The 25,715-nt window shown below is 41.8% G+C and overlaps 1 long non-coding RNA gene and 1 pseudogene across 2 annotated transcripts; both read left to right on the forward strand.

Annotated features, from left to right (window-relative positions):
• The first annotated feature begins 451 nt into the window (after positions 1-451).
• LOC309869598 lies at positions 452-3,350 on the forward strand. Its single transcript, XR_014314282.1, has 3 exons — positions 452-496; positions 822-908; positions 2,987-3,350. It is a non-coding gene; the product is annotated as an uncharacterized lncRNA (long non-coding RNA).
• Positions 3,351-16,436: 13,086 nt separating this feature from the next.
• LOC309869170 (metallothionein-1E pseudogene) lies at positions 16,437-16,876 on the forward strand (annotated as a pseudogene). The gene has a single exon. The product of its transcript is annotated as a metallothionein-1E pseudogene (transcript).
• The last annotated feature ends 8,839 nt before the right edge of the window (positions 16,877-25,715 follow it).

Genomic DNA, 25,715 nt, shown 5'->3' on the forward strand with positions numbered 1-25,715 from the left:
CAGTACAGATCAATTACTGAGGTTTATCCAAGGTATCATAGTTTTTGGTGCTATTGTGAATGGACTCAATTCTTTAATTTCTCTTTCTACAGTCACATTACTAGTGTCTAAGAAAGCAACTGATTTCTGTGCATTGATTTTGCATCCTGCCACATGACTGAATTGCTGTATGAGTTCTAGTAATTTGGTGTCAGGGTCACGCCCCTAAGATGGCACCAGTCACGCCCCTAAGATGACACCGGCTACATAGCCTGAGCAGCATGGACAGCCTGAAAAACATCCGCCCTGGCCACACGTGACCTTGTGCTCCTCACGTGAACACCTCTGTGATTGGCTGTTATGCCCTATATAAGGCAAGGGAACTTCCCCGCAGGGGGAGGAGAAAGATCGGCCAGGGAATAAACAAGAGCTTGTGCACCGACCTGTGTGTGTGTTGGTGTTGCGTCATCTCTGCAGGCATGGAGAGCGCAACGTTTGGTGCCGAAACCCGGGAACTGTGAGTATATTTAAAAATAGCAAAGATACAGTGAAGGTAGAAATTCTGATACTGGTTGAGATATCTTCTGATTTACTGATAATATTGAGGTATACTTAACTTTTTAATTTTATGTGCATTGATCTCACATTGAACAGTTTTGTCAGAGTGAAATACAATGTTTCCATTTTGTTTACTTGATTTTTAGAAGTGGTAGCTCTAACAGGAAGATTTCATGGAATAGAAGTTGTGCAGCTTTTTAAACTTAGCATTTTAGGGAGAAGGTAAGAGAAGGCAAATACATGAGTACCTTTTCCCCCTCGTCATATTGCACGTTCGTCACTAGGATGACCACAAAGGAAAGGTGAGAAGTTTGCTGAAGAGCAACCACCAAGGGACAGCAGCTGTATGTTCACAGATCGCGACTGTAAAGGTCAAGATAATGGGGTCGGAAATTTCTAGATTCCGAATGGAGAGCCCCTTGCAGGCACTTTTGAAAGCTAACAGAACCCCTCTTGAGAGTTATTTAAGACGTTGTTTTTCAGGAGGTGGGAATTTGAATAGTAAACCTGCGTCATCTCTGTGAGACCTTAAGATGATGAAATAGAACCTTTCTTTGTTCCTATTTCTTTAGTTATCACTGTCTTATCTAACACTTTGAACCAGTTAACTCAGTTGGAGCATGGTGCTAATGCGGCTAAGGATGGGAGTTCAATCCTTTCATAGGTCCCTTAACTTGACACACTTACACAGAACTCTTCATAGCTACAGATTGTCACTTCTTGTAGGTATATATCTCGCAATTCAGCTCTTAGTCACAGGGAAGGTGAGGAGTATAGCTTAGCATCAGCCTTTCATCTCAAATGGAAAGACAGCTTAAATAATTGGTATATGTGATACTATAGACTTTTAATATAATATTTAAATTAAACAAAATAATGTAATATCTAAAATATGTGTCACTATAATTTTATCTGGGTAAGACCATTTTCTAAATAGTATCTTATAAAAATTAAATTTCAATAAATTAAGTTTCAGTAAAAATTAGGTACAAATACAAATAAAACATAGTAAGAAAAGGTGAAATCCTGTTAACACTGAGTTCTTGTACCTAAGTTTGGGTTTATTAAAGGAAAGTATACTTGGTGCTATACAAGGCAGCAGAGTCTTCAGTTCACATATACTATTCAGTATCACACAACTCCTAATTTCTGTTCTTGGCCTTTGCAGTTTATGTTAGTACCAGTTCATGTTAGTACTTTTCTCAGTTATGAGTTATGATCAGTATTATTTTTAGTACAATTTTTTGGTAAAAGATGTTAGATAAGTAAATATTGTTAAACACGTCAGTTGCTCCTAAGCTCCTCACATGCTGTTTAATCAGAAGAGTGTTGATTTGATCTCCAGAAAGAACCCAAGAAAGAGTTTACGAAGTATTCTGGCTGTTGTACTGACCTAGGTTAGGACAGTTGCTGTCTGTCATTGCTCATTTGATACTGCGCTGCTACGCAGTATCCAGAACTGAGGGACTACCCAACATCTCTATGCCTTTTTACTTTTCTACCGTCTTAGGTATTCTATACTTGACTTTGTAACTTTGCAGGTCTAGGGATGAGAAGTTTACTGAGGTAGTGGAGGGTTATAATCAAGTAATTTGCTTCTGCTAGAGATAAAGTGAATGGGTTTTGCAATGAGTGGTCATGATCAGAATAAAGGTTAAAAGGAAGCAAGCATTATCCGATGGTTTTTAAAACTAATCTTTTGGCAGTAATTTCAAAAGTAATTGACACAGATTATTTACTTGAATCCTGAGATGTGAGGATTTGGATCTAAATCCTGTATCCACTTTGGGGAATCATTAATATCAGGACTAAACTCTAAGGACTATTGAGGAATTAAATCTAAATGACCTGAACATTCTTGATACATGTTATGTCCTAACCTTAAAAATGGTCATTTAGATTCAGACCTCATTTGTGGCCTTTGAAATAGGCCAACTTAGAACATTTCTGTATTTGGCAAGTTGTGCCCCTTATCCCAGCACCCTCCTTTGGAGTAAGCGAGGGACCCCCTATGCCTACTGTGGATACTCATCCTACTCTTCAGTGTTTTGACTCAACCATGGCAGAATAGAGAAGTACAGTTATGGGTCATGGTGCAAGCCTGGCCCGCTCCTCTGCCCCTCTCTAACGACTCGACAGTTTTTCCTTTGTTTTTCTCTACCAATGCAAGTACCGGCTTTCCATCTCTACCATACGAGAACACCGAAGCAGCTTACAACATCACTTCCTTACTCCTTCCTTCCCGGGAGCCTTTGCTTCTTTGTTCGTTTTAACTATTCTTCTTCCTTTCAACCCCCTAGTATATCACTCGTAATGATCCTCAATCAAAGGGTAGATCTTCTCCAGGAACAAATGAACCTAATGTCGCAAATTCTCTCCACCAGTTGTATCCAGCCCTTATGGGGCATATGCATCACACCTAACTTGTATTCTAATCTCTCCCGAGCAGCGAACCTCTCCCGAGAATTATCTCAGATGCTCAATGGCACCTGGCCAGCCAAATTCCACAATCTGACAGCCTCCCTCCAGATGGAGATTCTGCAGATCAGTGCCACGAGAGTCAACCCTCTCACGGCCTCCCAATTCCTACAAACTATGCAGGCAGTGGTGGCTTTTGGGAAATCCTGGTTTGGGACTATTGCACTTGGCTGTGTTGTGCTCTTCATCCTCCTCCTGGTGCTGTATTGGATAAGGGCCCTCCAATGCACATTAGCCAGAGACTGGCAGCTGTACATCAAGCCTTGGTAGCCACAGAGCATGGTAGCTCACCCCAAGTATGGCTTAGCATGCTGGACCGGTAGTCAATGACGGGTAATGAGGACGATAATGGCGTACCAATCTAAGACAGAAGCTGCAGCATGTTCTGCAGTATTTGATGACGGGTAAGGGTGCAAGTTGATCGTCCCAACCTAAGACAGGCACGGTCCCTTATCCATACAAGTAAATAAAGAAGGGGGAGCTGTCGGGGTCGCTCCCCTAAGATGGTGCCGGCTACATAGCCCGAGCAGCACGGACAGCCTGAAAAACATCCGCTGACCTCGTGCCCGTCAGGTGAACACCTCTGTGATTGGCTGTTATGCCCTATATAAGGCAAGGGAACTTCCCCGCAGGGGAGGAGAAAGATCGACCAGGGAATAAACAAGAGCTTGTGCATCGACCTGTGTGTGTGTTGGTGTTGCGTCATCTCTGCAGGCAGGGAGAGCGTGACAATTTGGGGTTGGAGTCTTGGGTTTTCCACACAGAGGATCATGTCATCTGCAAAGAGAGAGAGTTTGACTTCTTCTTTGCCAGTTTGAATACCTTTTATTTCTTTTTGTTGTTTGACTGCTGATGCTAGGACTTCTAGTCCTATGTTGAACAGTAGTGGTGAGAGTAGGCATCCCTATCGTGTTCCTGATCTCAATGGAAAGGCTCTCAGCCTTTTTCATAGATGGATTCTACAAAGTTGAGGAATGTTCCTTCTATCCCTATACTCTGAAGAGGATATTGTATTTTGTCAAATGCTTTTTCTGTATCAATTGAGAGGACCACGTTGTTCCTGTCTCTTCTCTTATTTATGTGTTCTCCCACATCGATCAATTTGTGAATGTTGAACCTTTGTATCCCAATGATAAATCCCACCTAGTCGTGATGGATAATCCTTTAATGTAGTGTTGGATCCTATTAGCTAGGATCTTGTTGAGAATTTTGACATCTGTATTCATCAGAGATATTGGTCTGAAAATCTCCTTTTTGATGGGGTCTTTGCCTGGTTTTGGGATCAACTAACTCATACAAAGAGTCTGGAAGTTTTCCTTCTGTTTCTATTTTTTGAAACAGCTTCAGGAGAACAGATACTATTTCCTCTTTGAATTTTTGGTAGAATTCCCCCAAGGAATCCATCCGGCCCTGGACTCTTGTTTTTTGGGAACTTTTTGATCACTGCTTCAATCTTGTTACTGGCTATGGGTCTATTCAGATTGTCAATTTCTTCCTGTCTCAGTCTTGGTAGTTCATAGGTTTCCAGGAATACATCCATTGCTTTGTTGCTTAACTTACTATCATATAGCTGTTGATAATAATTTCTGATAATTGTGTTTATTTCCTTGGTGTTAGTCATGATCTCTCCCCTTTCATTCATAATTGTATTAATTTGGGTCCTTTCTCTTTTCTTTGGGATAAGTCTGTCCAGAGGTTTATAGATATTAATTCTTTCAAAAAACCAACTTCTAGTTTTGTTAATGTGTTCTGCTATATTTCTGGCTTCTAATTCATTGATCTCTGCTCTAATCTTAATTATTTAGCTTCTCATTTGTTGTTGATTCTCCAGATCTTTAAGGTGTAAAGACAGCTGGTATATTCAGGATTTTTCTATTTTTTAAAGTGAGGTTTGGATGGCTATATATTTCCCCCTTAGTACTGCCTTTGCATTATCCCATAGGTTTTTGGATTGAGGTGTCTTCATCACATTGGTTTCCATGAATTAAATTCTTCTTTGATCTCCTGGTTGACCCAAACCTTGAGCAGGATGGTTTTTATCTTCCAAGTGTTTGGATTTCTTCCAAACCTTTTCTTGTGATTGCGTTCCAGTTTCAAAGCATTGTGGGCTGAGAAAATGCAGGGAATAATCTCAGTCTTTTGGCATTGATTGAGACCTGATTTGTGACCCAGTATGTGGTCCATTTTGGAGAAAGTTCCATGCATGCTCAAAAAGAATGAGTATTCTGTTGTTTTGGAGTAAGATGTTCTGTACATATTTATGGGGTCCATTTGGTCCAGTGTGTCACTCAAAGCTCTTGTTTCTTTGTTCGTTTTCTGCTTAGTTGATCTGTCTATTGCTGAGAGTGGAGTGTTAAGGTCTCCTGCAATTAATGTATTATTATCAATATGTGTCTTTATTTTGATTAACAGTTGGGCTTATGTAGTTGTCTGCTCCCTGGTTGGGGGCATAAATATTTATAATTGTTAGATCTTCTTGTTGGATAGACCCTTTAAGAATGATATAGTGGGGGCGCCTGGGTTGCTCAGTGGGTTGGGCCTCTGCCTTTGGCTCAGGTCATGATCCCAGGGTCCTGGGATCGAGCCCCGCATCGGGCTCTCTGCTCATCAGGGAGCCTGCTTCCCCCTCTCTCTCTGCCTGCCTCTCTGCCTACTTGTGATCTCTCTCTGTCAAATAAATATAATCTTAAAAAAAAAAAAAAAGAACGATATAGTGTCCTTCTGTAGCCCTAACTGCAGTCTTTAGCTTAAAATCTAATTAGTCTGATATGAGAATCACTACCCCAGCTTTCTTTTGAGGTCTGTTGGCCTGAAAGATGGTTCCCCATCCCTTCACTTACAGTCTGGATGTATCTTTAGGTTCAAAATGAGTCTCTTGTAGACAGCATGTGGCTGGATCCTGTCTTTTTATTCAATCTGCAGCCCTGTGCCATTTCATGGGAGCATTTAAGCCATTCACATTGAGAGTGAGTATTGACAGATAGGATTTTATTGTCATCATGTTGTCTGTAAAGTCCTTGTTTCTATGGATTGTCTCTGTATATTTCTATTCTATATCACTGTAGGGGTCTTTCTCTTTTGGGGGAGCCCCCTTCATACTTCTTGCAGGGCCGGCTTAGTGGTCGCATGTTTTTCAGTTTCTGCCAGTCCTGGAAGCTCCTTATCTCACCATCCGTTCTGAATGACAGCCTTACTGGATCAAGAATTCTTGTCTTCATGTCCTTCTCATTTAGTGCCCTGACTATGTCTTGCCAGCCCTTTCTGGCTTGTCAGGTCTCTGTGGACAGCTCTGACATTGTTCTTGTATTCCTCCCTCTGTACGTAAGGAATCTCTTCCCTCTAACTGCCCTGAAAATGGTTGCCTTTGTTCTAAGATTGGCGAGTTTTACTGTAACACACCTGGGCGTGTGTCGCTTCTCGTGGACCTTGCAGGGGTGGGTGTTTTCTCGGCCTCGAGGACATGACTGCTCGCTTCATTCCCCTGATGACGGAAGTTCTTAGCTATGAATTGGTCAGCTATATGTTTTAGAACTCTCCACCCTCTCAGGGATCCCAGTAATTCTGACATTGGAATGTTTCATGGCATCATTTATTTCTCTGATTCTGTTTTCATGGATTTTAAGCTGTTGGTTCCAGGCCTCCTCCTGCTCCTTTTTTTCTATCAGTTTGTCTTTAGATCACTAATTTGTTCTCCTACCTCATTTACCTGGCTGTTAGAGTATCTAGATTCGATTGTATCACATTGATAGCATTTAAAATTTTTTTAATCTTATTTTTTATTTTTTTCATTGATAGCATTTCTAAAGTTCTGCCAAATCCACTCTTCTTTCTGCCCTTAACGAGTCTGTTGACATTAATAGTTTTCTCCAGCCTGACTATTGTCTTCATAACTGTTACCCTAAAGTCTATTTCTGACATCTTGCTTAGGTCCGTATCCATTAGATGTGTGGGGGAGGCCAGTGTCTCTGGGTCTTTTCTTGGTTGAGAGTTCCTCCTCCTAGTCCTTCTGTTGAGTTTTGGTTGAGGAGATGTACAGCCGAAAATAACCATTATCCAGGCAAGGTGCACCCTGGGGAGGTTTGGAACAATCAGAAGTCACCACCAAAAAGAAGGGGGAAACAAAACAGCCAAAATGAGCTCCAAGAGTATGATTTATAAAGTACAAAAACAAAATCAAACAAACAAAAAGATAGAAAATTTTTAAAAAGGGGGGGGGCGACAAGAAGGTGGTTATAATCCCTCGATGGGCAAGGAAGGGCATTTCACTTCTTCTGGGAGTATTTTTTTATCTTTGCTGGAGAACTCAACTTCCCAGGATTACAGGGAAATTAATGCTGGTATAAATGCATAAAGGTAGTATTGAATGGGGGGAAAAAGGACTAGACTGAACTATATATCTATCTATATTTTTTAAAAGGGGAAAAATTGTATTTATGAAAAAGTTTAAGTTAGAAAGTTATTGTGGAAGATGTTGTATTAAACATGTAGTTGAAATGGCAAGTAGGTTAAAAAAAAAAAGATCAAGAATCATGAGAAAGAATTTAAAAAGAGAAAAGTTGTATCTCAGAAATATACAGGCTGTGCGGCAATACCAGGAGCTTTACGGTCTTGTTTTCTCCTGGTGTTAGGGTTTTAGGGTTTTACAGCTCTTGGGGACCCTGTGCTTGTCGTCCGCTTGTTCCTCCTGCTTGTTTCTGGGGGAAGGGCCTGCGCATTGTTTTTCCGTCGACCCTGCTTGGGCAGAGTCGCCCTGCCCCCTATCCAGGGACTGGGCTCTGTGGAAACCAGTTTTCGGGGCTTTTGTTCTCTGGAGGCTTTTGTTCTCTGGCAGCTTTTTGGGCTTTTTCGGAGGGTTCTTGCAAAGTAAACTGTCTGCACCCAGACCTCCGCCTCAGAAGGAAGCCACGGTCTGCTCCTCTCTGAATGGTCCAGAACACGCAGACTCCCCCTCTGCAAGCTCTGTTGCACACCACCGCCTCCCGCAGGCAGTGGGCACCCCCTGCCACTGTCTCAGCGGTCACCCCAGGCCCCCTGCTTGTCTCTGCAGCCCCGTGCCACCAAATCCGATACTGAGCGATACTGGTCTGAGTGAACTCCCTCCCAGCGGCTGCTGTTGCCAGGACCGTGGGCTCCAGTCCAGGCTGGCTCCTCTTAGCCACAGTGGTGGCGGAGGTGGCAGGGACCACTGACTCGAGTCCGTGTCAGGTCCCTTCAGGCATGGGCAGGTGGTGCTTGCTGCTGTCCCAGGACCGTGGGCTAAGTCCGCACCTGCAGCCGCTCCGTCCCAGCAACTGTCTCTGAAGTCCGTTTGTTTTGTTTGATTGCGGTTACCAGTCCCTCCCTCACAGCCGCCTGTCTCCAGCTATCACTGCTCTCCAAGCGCAGGGCACTTTCGCACTGTGGTGTCACTTTCCAGTAGATCGCTTCTGTTTCTCCCCCTCTGTTTATCCTCGATATCTGTCTGTGCACTCCCAACGCCGTCCCTTGAAGCTCTTGACTGATAATCCTCTGTCCCCGTAGAGACCCGCACATGTATAATCTTACAGCTCAGGCTGATGTCCTGGGTGTTCAGAGTGGCTTGGCAGATTTCTAGCTAAATTCAGAGGACCGGTTGAGATGGAGTCCCTCCACTTGGGAGTATTTTATTTTATAGTATTTTATTGTTTTTGATGCCATTGTTAATGGGATAATTTCATTTCTTTTTCATGTTTTATTCTTTTTTTTCCCCCCAAACTGGCTTGAGAGTTTTATTTTGTCTCTCTCATTTTATCAAATCTACAAACCTCATATTACATGAAGAAATTTCAGAGAGGTTCTTTAAGTAAGGACTTCTATAAGAGACTCCTAGAGATAACATCATTACAGGTGAACCAACTATGGACTAGTTAGTTTGATGGGCATAATTCTTTTTTTTTTTTTAATTTTTAATATTTCTTTTCAGGGTTCCAGAATTCACTGTTGATGCACCACATCCAGTGCTCCGTGCGATACGTGCCCTCCATAATCCCCACCACCAGGCTTACCCAACCCCCCACTCCCTTCCCCTCCGAAACCCTCAGTTTGTTTCTCAGAGTCCACAGTCTCTCGTGGTTTCTCTCCCCCTCCAATTTCCCCCAACTCCCTTCTCCTCTCCACCTCCCCATGTCCTCCGTGTTATTCCTTATGCTCCACAAGTAAGTGAAACCATATAATTGACTCTCTCCGCTTGACTTATTTCACTCAGCATCATCTCCTCCCATATTTTTGACATGACTTGTCTGTTTTATGTGTGTTGAGTTTGAGGAGTTCTGTATAGATCTTGGAGATCAGCCCTTTGTACTCTCATTGCGAATATCTTCTCCCATTCCGTGGGTTGCCTCTTTGTTTTGCTGACTAGTTCCTTTGCTGTGCAAAGAACTTCTTGATGAAGTTCCAAAAGTTCATTTTGGCTTTTGTTTCCTTTGCCTTTGGAGACATATCTTGAAAGAAGTTGCTGTGGCTGATATCGAGGAGTTACTGCCTATGTTGTCCTCTAGGATTCTGATGGATTCCTGTCTCACATTGAAGTCTTTTATCCCTTTTGAGTTTATCTTTGTGTCCGGTGTAAGAGAATGGTCGAGTTTCATTCTTCTACATATAGCTGTCCAGTTTTCCCAGCGCCATTTATTGAAGAGACTGTCTTTTTTCCAGCACTGGTGGGCACCATTTGGGGATCCTTCCTCTAGACTGCTAATGCCGGGGGGCACGTTCTGGTGAACATCCTGTGCTTTGGCTGCACTTCACACCTGACAGGATGATAACCCCCCTCTCAGGAGCACCCCAGAAGCAACCATGGCTCTGCCCCAGCAGGAGGCAAATACAGCTAACACAAGGGAAACCTCTGGAGCCCTGGGCTGTGGTGGCCAGGAGTGATTGCACTTCTGGGCCCCAGGGGATGTCCCCTGAGTAAAGTCAGGTACCTTCAAGACTGGGAGACATAGGTGAACTACCTAATACATAGAAACAGAGGGTCAGACAAAATGAAGAGACAGAGGACTATGTCCCAAAGGGAAGAACAAGATAAAAATCCTCAGGAAAAGAACTAAGCAAAGGATATGAGCGATCTACCCAATAAAGGGTGCAAAGAAATGGTCATAAGGATACTTACCACACAGAGAACAGTGGATAGGCACAGTGAGAACTTCCACAAAGAGAAAGAAAATCTAAGAAAGTACCAATCTGAGCTGAAGAATACAGTAACAGAAATGAAAAATATTCTTGAGGGGAAAATAATTGATTAGATGGTATAGAAAAATATGCCAATTATCTGGAAGATAGGGTAATGGAACTCATCCAAAATGTACAGAAAAAAGAAAAACAAATGATAGTTTGAGGGCCCTCCTGGGATGACATCAAGGATTTAACACTCACATTATAGAGGTTCCAGAAGGAGAGAGAAATGGGCAGAAAACTTAAGTGAAGAAATAATAGCTGCCCCGTTTCCTAACGTCGGAAGGGAAGCTTCGCATGAAGGAAACAAATGTGCAAGTCCAGGAAGCCCTGATGAACCCAGGGAGATCCACATCAAGACCGCTGTAATAAAACTGTCAAAAACTAAAGAAAGGATCTTAAAGCAGCAAGAGAAAAGCAGTTCGTTACATATAAGTGAATACCCATAAGATTGTCGGCTGATTTTGCAGCAGAAACTTTGCAAGCCGGCAGGAGTAGCACAGTATATTCAGCGTGCTGGAAGGAAAGGCTCTTACAACCCAGGGTCCATTACCCAACACGGTATCATTCACAACTGCAGGAGAGAGAGTTTCCCCACACGAGTGAAAGCTAAAGGAGTACATCATTGCTAAACCAGCTTTACAGTAAATACTTAAAGGAATTTTTTAAGCAGGAAAAAAAAAAGCCATAACTAGAAATAAGAACATGTGTGAGAAAAATAATCTCACTGGTAAAGGCAAACATATAGAAAAGGTAGTGGGTTGACATCTTATAAAGCTAGTAGAAAGGTTAAAAGACAAAGTAGCAAAGTCAATTAAACCTACAATAGTTAAGGCACACAGTAAATAAAATTATGTAAAATATGTTAAAATAGAAACATGGGGTGTTTTTTTACGATCTTATGTATATGAAAGAGAGAGAAGGAGCATGAGCTGGAAGAGGGGCAGAGGGGGAAGCAGGCTCCCCGCTGAGCTGACAGCCTGACACGGGGCTCAATCCCAGGACCCCAGGATCATGACCTGAGCCGAAGGCAGACACTTAACAAATGAGCCACCCAGGTGCTCCAGAATGTAGTGCTTTTAGGATGTGTTCAAACTTAAATGACCACCAACTTAAAATAGCCAGTTATGGATGTAGCATTCTCTCTATTGAGCCTCACAGTTAATACAAATCAAAAACCTCTAATAGATGCACAAAAAAATAAGGTGTAGAATCCAAATATAAGACTCAAAATGTTACCAAATCAGTAGAGAAGGGAGCAAGGGAGGAAGAAAAGAACAGAGAAGAACTACAAAAACAATCAGAGAACAGGTGACAAAATGGCAATAAATACATCCCTATCATTACTTGCCTTAAATGCGAATGGACTGAGTGCTCCCATCAGAAGACACAGGGTAGAGGAGTGGATTTTAAAGGATAAAAAATGAAAACAAGGCTCACCGAATGCTGCCTAGAAGAGATGCACTTTACCGAAAGACACATACAGACTGACATCTGAGCGATGGGAAATATATTACATGCAAGTGAAAACGAAAAGAAAGCTGAGGTAGCAATACCTATATTAGATTAAATAGACCTTAAAACAAAGGCTGTAACAAGAGACAAGGGGATTACATAATGATAAAGTGTCAGTCCAGCAAAAGGCTGGAACACTTGTAAATATTTTGAAACTTGACACAAGAGCACCTAAATAAATAATGCAGATGTTAACAAAAGCAAAGAGAAATTGACTGTAATGTGCTGAAATTGGGGGACTTTACACTGGATAGATTATAGAAACAGAAAATTAAGAAGGAAACATTGGCTTTGACCAATACATTGGACGAGATGGACTTAATATGTAGAGACCATTCTATCCAAAAGTAGAATAGACATCCTTCTCAAGTGCACTTGGAACGTTCTCCAGAACAGACCACACATTAGGTCCCAAATAATATCAATAAATCAATAAATTTAAGAAGATTGAAATCCTATAAAGTATCTTTTCCAACCACAGTGGTATGAAACTAGAAGTCAACTTACAAGAAAACTGAAAAAAAAAAAAAAAACACATGTTTTTGAAGTTTTGAAGACTAAACTAATAGTGGGGTCAATGGGGAAATTGAAGAGGAAATTTGGTGATGTATTTTGTGAAATAAATATGAAAACACAATGCTCCAAATCTATAGACAGAGCAAAAGTGATTCTAAGAGGGAGGCCTACTTCAAGAATACAGTATACAGGCCTACTTCAAGAAATAAGAAAAAGCTCAACCTGACTTTACAATTAAAAAAATAGAAAAAAATAAAATCTTTTGTGGAAGGAAAACAATAATAAAGATTAGAGCAAAAGTATGTAAAGACTAAAAACATAAAATATTAATGAAATTAAGAGCTAGTTACTTGAAAAGATAAACAAGTGTGATAAACCTTTCGGAAGATTTATTGGTCTCTTCCCTTTCATTCATCATTTAAAAAATTTGGGTCCTCTCTTCTTTTGATTAGTTCACCAGTAGTTTATCGATCTTACTGATTCTTTCAAAGAGCGAGCTTCTAGTTTCATTGATGTGTTCTACTGGATCTCTGGTTTCTGTCTGCGTGATCTCTGCTCTGATCTTGATTATTTCCCTTCTTGTGGGTGGGGTGGCTTAATTTGTTGTTGATTTTCCAGTTCTTTAAGGTGTAAGGAGAGCTGGTGTATTCTGGATTTTTCAATTTTTTTTTTTAGTAATGCTTAGATGGCTATGTATTTCCCCCTTAGGACTACCTTTGCCATATCCCATAGGTTTTGGACCAAAGCGTCTTTATTCTCATTGGTCTCCATGAATTGTTTAAGTTCTTCTTTGAGTTCCTGGTTGATCCAAACATTCTTAAGCAAGGTGGTCTTTAGCTTCCAGGTGTTTGAGCTCCTTCCGAAACTTTTTCTTGTGGTTGAGTTCCAGTTTCAAAGCGTTGTGGTATGAAAATATGCAGGGAATAATCAGGTGGGAATGCAAGTTGGTGCAGCCACTTTGGAAAACAGTGTGGTGACTCCTTAAGAAATTAAAAATAGAGCTTCCCTATGACCCTGCAATTGCACTCCTGGGTATTTACCCCAAAGATACAGATGTCGTGAAAAGAAGGTCCATCTGTACCCCAATGTTCATAGCAGCAATGGCCATGGTTGCCAAACTATGGAAAGAACCAAGATGCCCTTCAAAGGACGAATGGATAAGGAAGATGTGGTCCATATACACTATGGAGTATTATGCCTCCATCAGAAAGGACGAACACCCAACTTTTGTAGCAACATGGACGGGACTGGAAGAGATTCTGCTGAGTGAAATAAGTCAAGTCAAGCACAGAGAGTCAGTTATCATATGGTTTCACTCACTTGTGGAGTATAAAGAATAACACGGAGGACATTAAGAAAAGGAAAGGAGAAGGGTGTTGGGGGGAATCAGAGAGGGAGACAAACCATGAGAGACAGTAGACTCTGAAACAAACAGGGTTTTGGAGGGAAGGGGAGTGGGGGGTGTTGGGTGAGCCTGGTGGGGCGTATTATGGAAAGCATGGATTGCATGGAGCACTGGGTGTGGTGCATAAACAATGAAATCTGGAACACTGAAAAAAAAAAAGAAAGACTCAATGAGAAAAAAAACAAGAGGGCCTAAATAAATACAATCAGAAATGAAAGAAAAGTTATAACAAATGCTGCAAAACTACAAAGGCTCTTATTTTAAAATTTAACTTTTTGATTAATGTATAATGTATTAGTAGCCCCATGGGTACAGGTCTGTGAATCACCAGGTTTACACACTTCACAGCACTCACCATAGCAGTCCAATGTCCATCACCCAGCCACCCTGTCCCTACTCCCCTACCCTCCAGCAACCCTCAGTTTGTTTTGTGAGATTAAGAGTCTCTTATGGTTTGTCTCCCTCCCAATTCCATCTTGTTTCATTTATTCTTCTCCTACCCCCAAGCCCCCCGTGTTGCCTCTCAACTTCCTCATATCAGGGAGATCATATGATAGTTGTCTTTCTCTGATTGACTTAGTTCGCTAAGCCTAACACCCTCTAGTTCCATCCATGTCATGGCAAATGTCAAGATTTCATTTCTTTTGACGACTGCATAGTATTCCTTTGTGTATATATACCACATCTTCATTATCCATTCATCTGTTGATGGACATCTAGGTTCTCTTCATAGTTTGGTTATTGTTGACATTGCTGCTATATACACTTGGGTGCACATGACCTTTTGGATCACTACGTTTGTATCTTTAGGGTAAATACCCAGTAGTGCGATTGCTGGGTCGTAGGGCAGTTCTATTTCCAACTTTTTGAGGAACCTCCATGCTGTTTTCCAGAGTGGCTGCACCAGCTTGCATTCCCACCAACAGTGTAGGAGGCTCCCCTTTCTCCGCATCCTCGCCAGCATCTGTCATTTCCTGACTTGTTGATTTTAGCCGTTCTGACTGGTGTGAGGTGGGATCTCATTGTGGTTTTGATTTGTGCAAAAATACAAAGGCTCTTAAACGACAACTATGAGCAACTATAAGCAAACAGACTGGACAACCTAGAAGAAATGGACAAATTCCTAGAGACAAATAATTTTCATAGACTGAATCAGGAAGAAATGGAAAAATCTGAAAAGACCTATTATTAGTAGTAGTAATGAAATTGATTCAGTAATCAAACAAAAGTCTAGGACTAGATGGCATCTCAGGCAAATTCTACCTAACATTTTTTTTTTAATTCCAGTATAGTTCACATACAGTGTGATATTAGTTCCTGTTGTACTATATCATGATTGAACAATTCCATGCATCACCTAGTGTTTACCATGACTAATGCACTCCTTTTTTTTTTTTTTAAGATTTTATTTATTCATTTTACAGATAGAGGGATCACAAGTAGGCAGAGAGGCAGGCAGAGAGAGAGGGGGAAGCAGGCTCCCCACGGAGCAGGGAGCCTGATGCGGGCTTCCTCCCAGGACCCTGAGATCATGACCTGAGCCAAAGGCAGAGGCTTAACCCACTGAGCCCCCCAGGTGCCCCGACAAGTGCACTCCTTAATCCCCATCGCCTATTTCACCCATTCCCCTACCCACCTCCCCTTTGGTACCCATCAGTTCTCAGTAAGTCTGTTTTTTGCCTTTTTTTTTTCCCCCTTGCTCATTTGTTTTGTTTCTTAAATTCCATGTAAATTCTACCAAACATTTAAAGAAGAGTTATTAACTGTTCTCAAACTATTCCAAAAAACTGAAGAGGAACTAATACTTCCTGGCTCATTCTAAAGGCCAGGATTATCGTGATACCTACACCAGACAAAGCCACTGCAAAAAGAGAATATTATAGGCCAGTATCCCTGATGAACATAGATGCAGAAACCCTTCGCACAAAATTGCTCCAACAATACATTAAAAGGATCCCACACCATGATCAAATGAGATGTCTTCCAGGAGTGCAAGGATGATCCAGTATCTGCAAATCAATCAGCATGATGCACCATGTAAAGAACACAAAGGATAAATATGTGATATGTCAGTAGTTCCCGAAAACACATTTGACAAAAGTCAACATCCATTTATGAGAACAACTCTCAACAAAGTAGGTGTAGAGAAACTGTATTTCAACATAATAAAAGCCATATATGTCGAACCCCCAGATAACATCACATTCAACAGTGAACATATGAAAACTCTTCCTCTCAGATCAGGAAAATGAGAAAGATGTCCACTCTTGCCACTTTTATTCAACATAATATTTGAATTCTTGGCCACAACAATTAGGCAAGAAAAGAAATAAAAGACATCCAAATTGGAAAGGAATAAGTGAGAGTCTTATTATTTACAGGTGGCATACTATATATTGAAAACCCTAAAGCGTACATCAAAAACTATTAGAACTGATAAATGAATTCAGTAAAGCTGCATGATATGAAATCAATATGTAGCAATCTGTTGCATTTCTCTACACTGATAACGAGCTATTAGAAGAGAAATTAAGAAAATTATCCCATTTATAATGGCATCAAAAAGAATATAGTGGCATCAAAAATTATACCATTTATAATGGCATGAAAAATGATAAATTTAACCAAGGCAGTGAAAGACCTGCATGATAAAATAAAAAGTGTAGGACATTGATGAAAGAAATTGATGAAGATATAAAAAAGAAAGATATACCATGCTCGTGGACTGGAGGAATTAATATTGTAAAAATGCTTATGCCATCCAAAATCTACAGATTCAATCCAATCTGTATAAAAATATCAATGGCACCACGCTTCTGCCAAGTGCCTGGTTTTCGTTGTGCTACTGTCTACGGAGTCCAGTTGTCGGTTATTAACGCTATGGACCCCAACTGCTCCTGCGGTACAGGTGGTTCCTGCACGTGCGCTGGCTCCTGCAAATGCAAAGAATGCAAATGCAGTTCCTGCAAAAAGAGCTGTTGCTCCTGTTGCCCGGTGGGCTGTGCCAAGTGCGCCCAGGGCTGCCTTTGCAAAGGGGCGTCGGACAAGTGCAGCTGCTGTGCCTGATCCTAGGGAGCCTGTTTCCGATGTAAATAGAGCGACGTGTGCAAACCTACAGTGTTTCTTGGTGCTTTTTGTTTTGGATACAACCCTGACCAGTTTGCTACATTCCTTGTTGTTTATCCTTATAAAATACGTGAATTACATAATAAAAGCTGTGGACTTAAAAAAAAAAAATCAATGGCATTTTTCACAGAACAAAGAATCCTAAAATTTGTATGGAAACATAAAAGACTTTAAACAAATAAAACAATCGAGAAAAAAGAACAAAGCTGGAGGCATCATACCAACTTTTAAAGTAAACTACAAAGCTATTATAATCAAAAGAGTTTGGTATTGGCAGAAAACACACACACACACACAGCTCAGTGGAACAAACCATGAGAGACTTAACTGTAGGAAGCAAGCTGAGGGTTGCTGGAGGGAAGGAGTGTGGAGGGTCGGGGTCACTGGTTGATGGACATCAAGGAGGCATGTGATGTGACGAGCACTGGGTGTTATATGCAGCTGATGAATTATTGAACTCTACATCTGAAATGATGATGTACTTTGTTGGCTAATTGAATTTAAGTTAAAAAAAAAAAACCAATGGAACAGAATAGAGAGCCCATAAATCTATGCTTATATGATCAGTCAACAACAAAGGAAACAAGAATATGCAATAGGAAAAGTCAGTTTCTTTGAAACATGTGTTGGGAAAACTGGACCACTATGTGCAAGAGAATGAAATTCGTCTGCTTTCTTACACTATATATATAAATAAAGTCCAAATGGAACAAAAACTTATATGTAAGACCTGAAATCATAAAATTACCTAAGGAAACATAAGCAGTATATTTGCCATTGGTCTTAGTGATATTTTTTGGATCTGTCCCTTTGGGCAAGATGAAAAGAAGCAAAAATAAACAAATTGGACTACATCAAACTTAAAAGGTTTTTGCACAGCAAAGGAAACCACCAACTAAACAAAAGGGCAACCTACTGCATGGGAGAAGATATTCTCAAATGGTCCACTGAGGAGTTCACCTATCCAGTAAAGGGTTAACATCCAAAATGTAAAAAGAACTCCTACAACTCAATATAAAAAACAATGTGATTAAAAAACAGGCACAGGAACTGAATAGTTTTTCAAAGAATACATAGTGATGGCCAGCAGGCACATGAGAAGATGCTCAACATCGCTGATCACCAAGGTGACGCAAATCAAAACCACAATGAGGTCTTACTTCATCCTGTCAGAATGGCTATTAAAAGAGATAACAAGTGTTGGCAAGGATGTGGAGAAAATGGGACTTTGTGCACTGTTGGTGGGAATGGTAACTTGGTGCAGTCACTGTGGTAAACAGTATGGAGGTTCCTCAAAAAGCTAAAAATAAAAATACCATCTGATCCCCTAATTCCACTTTTAGGTATCTATCCGGAGAAGATAAAAACAGTAATTTGAAATGACATATGCACCCTATGTTCATTGCAGCATTATTTACAGTAGCCAAATATGGAAGCAACCGGCGTGTTTATTGAGAGGAACAGAGAGAGGAGATGCAGTGTCTGTACACAGTGGAGTGGTCCTTGGCCGTGAAAAAGAATGAAATCTTGCATTTTTGACAACATGGATGGACCTAAAGGATATTACACTAATTGAAGTAAACAGAGTCAGGGAAATCCCGTGACTTCACTTACACGTGGCCTCTAAAAACAAAGCAAAACAGGAATGGACTGATAAATACGGAGAATTAAACTGGTAATTCCCAGAGGGGGAGTCAGAAGGTACAGGGGCTTAGGAGAGCTGGTCTCCAGAGGGGAAATGAGTAAGATGCAGAGACCATGGACAGCACAGGGCATGCAGTCGCTAATACAGTAACCGCTGTCTGTGGCGTCAGATGGTAACCAGATCTGTCGTGATAACCCTTTCCCACTGCGTGTAAATATGCAATCACTGTGATCTCTACCTGAAACCAACATTTTATGTGAATTAGTCTTCATTAAAAATAATTTTTACCTCTAAATTCATTAGGAATGTTGGTCTGTTATTTTCTTGTAGTGTCCTTATCTGGCTTGGGTACTGGGGTAACACTGGTCTCCTAGAATCAACTTGGAACTGTTTCTTCTTCAGTTTTCAGAAGAATTGAGAAGGACTGGCATTGCTTCTTTCGATGCTTGTTCGTAATCACAAGTGAATCCATGTGGTGCTGGGTTTTTTGTGTAAGGAAGTTTCTGATTTCTGATTCAATATCTTTTTCCACTGTTGGTCTGTTCAGATTTTCTATCCTTATTCAGTATTGATAGTCTCTGTGCATTTAGGAATTAATCCATTTCTTCTAAGTCGTCTAATTTGTCGGTGTATGATTGTTAACGAGAGTCTCCTGTGTTCTGCTGTGTCAGTTTTGGTATCTCTTCTTCCATTCTTTGCTTCACTTGAGTCTTATTTATTGACTGACCTCAGTTAGCCAGCATGTCGTTCGGCATTAGTGTTCAAGGCTGTGTTCAACACTTCATTAGTTGCGTATGACACCCAGTGCCCATCCCCACACACGCCCTCCTGAATACCCATCATCAGGTCACCCCACCCCTTCACCCTCCCTTCTGTAACCCTCAGTTTGTTTCTCAGAGTCCAGAGTCTCTCATGGTTCATCTCCCTCCCTGATTCTCCCCTGTGGTCCTCCGCTCTATCCTTACGTTCCACATAAGGAAACCATATGACAACTGTCTTTCTCGACCTGACTTACTTCTCTCAGCACAATCCCCTCTTGTCCCATTCACGTCGATGCAAATGGTGGGTGTTCATCCTTTCTGATGGCTGTGGGATGTTCCACTGATATATGGATGGCGTCGTCTTTACCCATTCCTCTGTTGAAGGGCATCTCAGCTCCTTCCATAGTTTGGCTATTGTGGCCATTGCTGCTATGAACACTGGGGTGCAGGTGCCCCTTCTTTTCACTACATCTGTATCTTTGGGCTAAATACCCAGTAGTGCAATTGCAGGGTCATAGGGCAGCTTTATTTTTAATGTCTTGAGGAACCTCCATGCTGTTTTCCAAAGTGGCTACGTCAGTTTGCCTTCCCACCAACAGTATAGGACCCTTTCCCCATATTCTCACAACCTGTGTTATTTCCTGTCTTGTTAATTTTGGCCATTCAAACTGGAAGGTGGTATCTCATTGTGTTTTTGACTTGTGTTTCCCTGAAGGCTAATGATGTTGAACATTTTTTCATGTGTTTTCTTTGCCATTTGTATCTCGTCTTTGGAAAAGTGTCTGTTCATGTCTTCAGGGGTTTTTTGGCTGTTGAGTTTGAGGAGTTCTTTATAGACCTTGGAGATCAGCCCTTTGTCTGTACTGTCATTTGCAAATATCTTCTCCCATTCCGTGGGTTGCCTCTTTGTTTTGTTGACTGTTTCCTTTGCTGTGCAGAAGCTTTTTATCCTGATGAAGCCCCAAAGTTCATTTTTGCTTTTGTTTCACTTGCTTTTGGAGACGTGTCCTGAAAGAAGTTGTTGTAGCTGATGTCAAAGAGGTGACTGCCCGTGTTCTCCCCTAGGATTTTAATGGATTCCTGTTCCACATTAGGTATTTCATCCATTTTGAATTTATTTTTTTCTAAGAAAGTAGTCTGTTTTCATTCTTCTGTATATAGCTGTCCAGATTTCCCAGCACCATTTATTGAAGAGACTGTCTATTTTCCATTGGGCATTGTTTTCTGCTTTGTCGAAGATTAGTTGACCATAGAGTTGAGGGTCCATTTCTGGGTTCTCTGTTCTGTTCCACCGGTCTGTGTGTCTGTTTCTGTGCCAGCACCATGCTGTCTTGGTGATCACAGCTTGGTAACAGAGCATGGAATCGGGCAACATGATCTCTCCAGCTTTGTTTTTCTTTTTCAACATTCCCTGGCGATTCGGAGGCTTTTCTGGTCCCAAGAAAATTTTTGGATTGTTTATTCCAGCTCTTTGAAAAATGTCGATAGTACTTTGATAGGGATTGTTTTGAAAATGTAGATTTCTCTGGGCATTATAGACATTTTCACAATGTCTATTTTTCTAATCCTTGAGTATGGAATGTTTTTCCATCTCTTTGTGTCTTCCTCAATTTTTTCATGAGCGTTCTGTAGTTCCTGGAGTACAGATCCTTTAGCTCTTTGGTTAGGTTTATTCCTGGGTCTCTTATGGCTTTTGGTGCTATAGTAGATGACCTGAATGCTCCCATGAAAAGACACAGGGTTTCAGATTGGATAAAAAAGTGGGAATCATCCATATGATGTCTATAAGAGACTCGTTTTGAACCTAGAGACATTTCCAGTTGGAAAGTAAGCGGGTGCAGAACCACTTAGCACACTAGCAGACCTCAGAAGAAAGCTGGGGTGTCAGTCTTCATATCAGACTAATTACACTTTATTTTTTTAATATTTTATTTATTTACTTGAGAGGGAGAGAGAGAGAATGAAAGAGAGAGAGCATGAGAGGAGAGAGGTCAGTGGGAGAAGCAGACTGCCCGCGGAGCTGGGAGCCCGATGTGGGACTCGATCCCGGGACTGCAGGATCATGACCTGAGATGAAGGCAGTCGCTCAACCACCTGATCCACCCAGGTGCTCATTTGGTTTATTTAGTTTTATTTAGTTTAATTTGTTTATTTAGTTTAATTAGTTTAAGTATTAGTTTAATTAGTTTATTTATTTTAATTTAGGTTAATTTGGTTTAATTAGGTTTTAAACCAAATACTGTAGTAAAAGATGTAACGGGACACTGTATCATATTTAAAGTGTCTATCCAAGAAGAAAATCTAACAGTTGCAAATATCTACGTCCCCAACATGAAAGCAGCCAGTTACATAAACCAACTTAAAACAACAAAAAAAGGAAACATATTGATGATAATACAGTAATAGTAGAAGACTTCAGCACTCCACTCACAGTAATGGACAGATCATCTAAGCAGAAGATCAGAGAAACAAGAGCTTTGAAGGACACACCGGACCAGAAGGACCTCATAGATATACACAGAAGACTCCATCCTAAAACAACAGAATACTCGTTCTTCTCGAGTGCACGTGGAACCCTCCACATACTGGGTCACAGATCAGGGCTCACCCGATACCAACAGATTGAGACTATTCCCTGCGTATTCTCAGTCCACAGTGCTGTGAAACTGGAGTGCAACCACAAGGAAAGTTTGGAAGGAACTCAAACTCTTGGAGGTTGAAGGGCATTCTGCTAAGGAATGAATGGGTGAACCAGGATATTAAAGAAGAAATTAAACAATTCATGCAAACCAATGAAAATGAAAACACGTTGGTCCAAAACCTGTGGGATCCTGCAAAGGTGGTCCTTGGTGGGGAGCCCACAGGCACACAAGCCTCCCTCAGAAAACGAGCGCCTCGTCTCCTCTTTGACCTCACCAGAGCTGTGTCAGTATTGTTTATCTTAAAAAACAAACAAACAAAAAACCCGCTCTTACTTTTTTTTCCTGCTGTTTTTCTCACCTTTGTTTCAATTCTGATATTGGTATTTCTTTGCTTTTAAGTTGGAGTTTCATTTGTTCCTTGAGGCGCATCTGTTTGAAGTCTCTGCTCCGTGAGCATTCATCGGTCTGTGCCCCTGCCAGAACCGCTGTGTGCGGAGCCCAGGGCTTTGCTGTGTGCCACCTGCACACTCGTGATTCCCAGTTTTCTGTAATTGCCTTTTGATTCCTCCTCTGACCCGCCGATAGTTCCAGAGCGTGCTCTCTAGTTTGCAGGCATCTATAGATTTTCTCACTTTCTTCTTGTTGATTTTTACTTTCACACCATTGTGGTTGGAAAAGATACTTGTTATCTTCTTAAATTTGCTAGTAATTGTTCAGACCGAGTGTCCTGGGGATTTTCCATGCACGCGAGAGGAATATGTACTTTGCTTCTGTTGGATGGAACGTCTATAAATGTCTTTTAGGACCATTTGGTCCAGTGTGTATGGTTCCAGCGTGATGTTCACTGGTTAATTTTCTGTCTGCGTGACCCGTCGGTTGCCGAAGGTGAAGCATTAACCCCCCTCCTCCTGCCGTGTGGTCTGGTTTCCCTTCAGGTCTCTGTATCATGCGCAGCAGCGCCGAGCGCATGTGTATCTACAGCTGTCTCACCTTCTTGATATCTTCCCCTTTTGTATATTGGCCTTCATCGTCTCTGTTTATTATGTGAGTCGCCATACAGCACGTCATCGGTCTTGGTGTAGGTTCCACGATTCGCTGTGTGTAGAACACCCCGGTTCAAGACAACCCGTGCCTCCTTCATGCCCATCCCCGGGCTAGCCCATCCCCCAGGCCCCTCCGCTCTGAAACCCAGATTGTTTCCCAGAGACCAGAGTCTCTCATGGTTCGTCTCCACCCTGTGATTCCCCCCGTCATATTCCCTTCCTTCTCCTAATGTCCTCCATGCTGTTCCTTATGCTCCACAAATAAGGGAAACCATATGATAATGGACTCTCTCTGCTTGGCTTATTTCACTCAGCATCATCTCTTCCAGTCCCATCCATGCTGACACAAAAGTTGGGTATTCGTCCTTTCTGATGGAGGCGTTATACTCCATAGTGTATATGGACCACATCTTCCTTATCCATTCATCCGTTGAAGGCCTTATCCATGCATCTGTTGAAGGGCCTCTTGGTTCTTTCCACAGTTTGGCGACCGTGGCCATTGCTGCTATAAACATTGGGGTACAGATGGCCCTTCTTTTCACGACATCTGTATCTCTGGGGTAAATACCCAGGAGTGCAACTGCTGGGTGGTAGGGTAGCTCTATTTTTAACTTTTTGAGGAATCTCCACACTGTTCTGCAGAGAGGCTGCACCAGCTTGCTTTCCCAACAGTGGAAGAGGGTTCCCCTTTCTCCACATCCTCGCCAACGTGTGTTGTTTCCTGCCTTGTTAATTTTGGCCATTCTAACTGGTGTGAGGTGGTATCTCATTGTGGTTTTGATTTGAATCTCCCTGATGGCTAAGGATGTTTAAAATTTTTTCATGTGTCTATTGGCCATTTGTATGTCGTCTTTAAAGAAGTGTCTGTTCATGTCTTCTGCCCCTTTTTTGACTTATTTGTTTTTGGGGTGTGGAGTTTAAGAAGTTCTTTATAGATCTTGGACACCAGCCCTTTATCTGTAATGTCCTTTGCACACATCTTCTCCCATTCTGCGGGCTGCCTCTCTGTTCTGTGGACTGTTCCCTGTGTGGTGCAGAAGGCTTTGAACTTGATGACGTCCCAGTAGATCATTTTTGCTTCTGTTTTTCTTACTTTGGAGACGTGTCTTGAAAGAAGTTGCTGTGGCCGATGTCGAAGAGGTGACTGCCTGTGTTCTCCTCTAGGATTCTGATGGATTCCTGGCTCATATTTAGATCTTTCATCGTTTAGAGTTTATCCTTGTGTATGGAATGGTCGCATTTCATTCTTCTGTCCAATTTTCCCAGCACCATTTACTGCGGAGACTTTTTTCCATTGGACATTCTTTCCTGCTTTGTCGAAGATCAGTTGACCATAGAGTTGAGGGTCTATTTCTGGGCTCTCCGTTCTGTTCCACTGCTCTATGTGTCTGTTTTTGTGCCAGTGCCATACTGTGTTGGTGATCACGGCTTTGTATAGAGCTTGAAATCAGGCAACATGATGCCTCAAGCTTTTTTTTTTTTTTTTCTTTTTTGAACCAATCAGGCAATTCAGAGGTTTTCTGGTTCTAAAAAAAATTTAGGATTGTTTATTCCAGCTCTTTGAAAAATGTCATGGTATTTTGATAGTAGGCATTGAAAGTATAGATTTCTCTGGGCAGCATAGACATTTTTAACAATGTTTATTCTTCCAATCCTTGAGTATGGAATGTTTTTCTATCCTTTTTTAAAAAAGATTGTTTATTTATTTGAGAGAGAGAGAGGCAGAGAGAGTGACAGCGACCAGGACCGAGTGGGGAGCAGAGCGAGAGGCAGGGTCAGAGCCGAGCAGGAGGTCCAACGGGGGCTTGATCCCAGGGTTGACCCCGGGGTCATGACCTGAGCCAAAGGCAGATGCTCAACTCACTGAGCCCCCCAGGAACCCCTGTTTTTCTATCTTATTGTGTTTTCTTCTATTTCTTTCATACGTGTCCTGGGGTTTCTGGAGTACAGATCTTTTACCTCTTTGGTCAGGGTGATTCCTAGGTATCTTATGGGCTTGGTGCCGTTGTAAATGGGATTGACTCCCGAACTTCTCTTCCTACAGCGGCGTTGTCAGTGCATAGAAAACCGACAGATTCTGTGCGCTGATTTTATAACCTGCGGCATTACTGAATTGCTCTAGGAGTTCTAGTAATTTGGGCATGGAGTCTTTTGGGTTTTCCATATAAAGTATCATGTCATTTGTGAAGAGACAGTTTGACTTCTTTGCTGATTCGGATGCATTTTATTTCCTTTTGTTGTGTGATGGCTGAGGCTAGGACTTCTAGTCCTATGCTGAACAAGAACGGTGGCCATGGACATCCCTGTCGTGTTCCTGATCTTAAGGGACAAGCTTGCAGCTTTCCCCATTGAGAACGATCATCTCTGTGGGCTTTTCATAGATGGTTTTTATGACACTGAGGAACGTTCCCTCTGTCCCTGCACTCTGAAGAGTTTTAATCAGGAAAGGATGTTGTACCTTCGTCGTCTCTTGTTACCATTTTTACCCAAGGTCCCTTTTGTGTGATGAAAGCCTTCCTATTCCTGCTTTCTCTTATGTCACTGTCCATCCCTTCGGTTTGAGCCTGTGTGAGCCTTCCAGCCTGAAGTCGGTTTTCTCAGGACACGCGTGGCTGCGTCTTGTGCTTTATCCGTCCGGCTGCTCTGTCGTTTCTGGCTGGTCCGTTCAGTCTGTTCGCGTTCGGAGCCGCTGCCGTACGTAAGGTTCACAGCGGCATCTTACTGCCTTCGGGTGGCTTTGTACTTCCACGGTTTCTTTTTCACTGGTTTTGCCTCCTTTTGTAAATTTGTGATTTTCTCCTGTCTCCTTTTCTTTACCTTTGAGCATCTACTGTCAGATCTTGCTTGGTGGTAACCGGA

This window comes from Mustela nivalis (assembly GCF_964662115.1).
Source record: "Mustela nivalis genome assembly, chromosome: 7".
NCBI lineage: Eukaryota > Metazoa > Chordata > Mammalia > Carnivora > Mustelidae > Mustela > Mustela nivalis.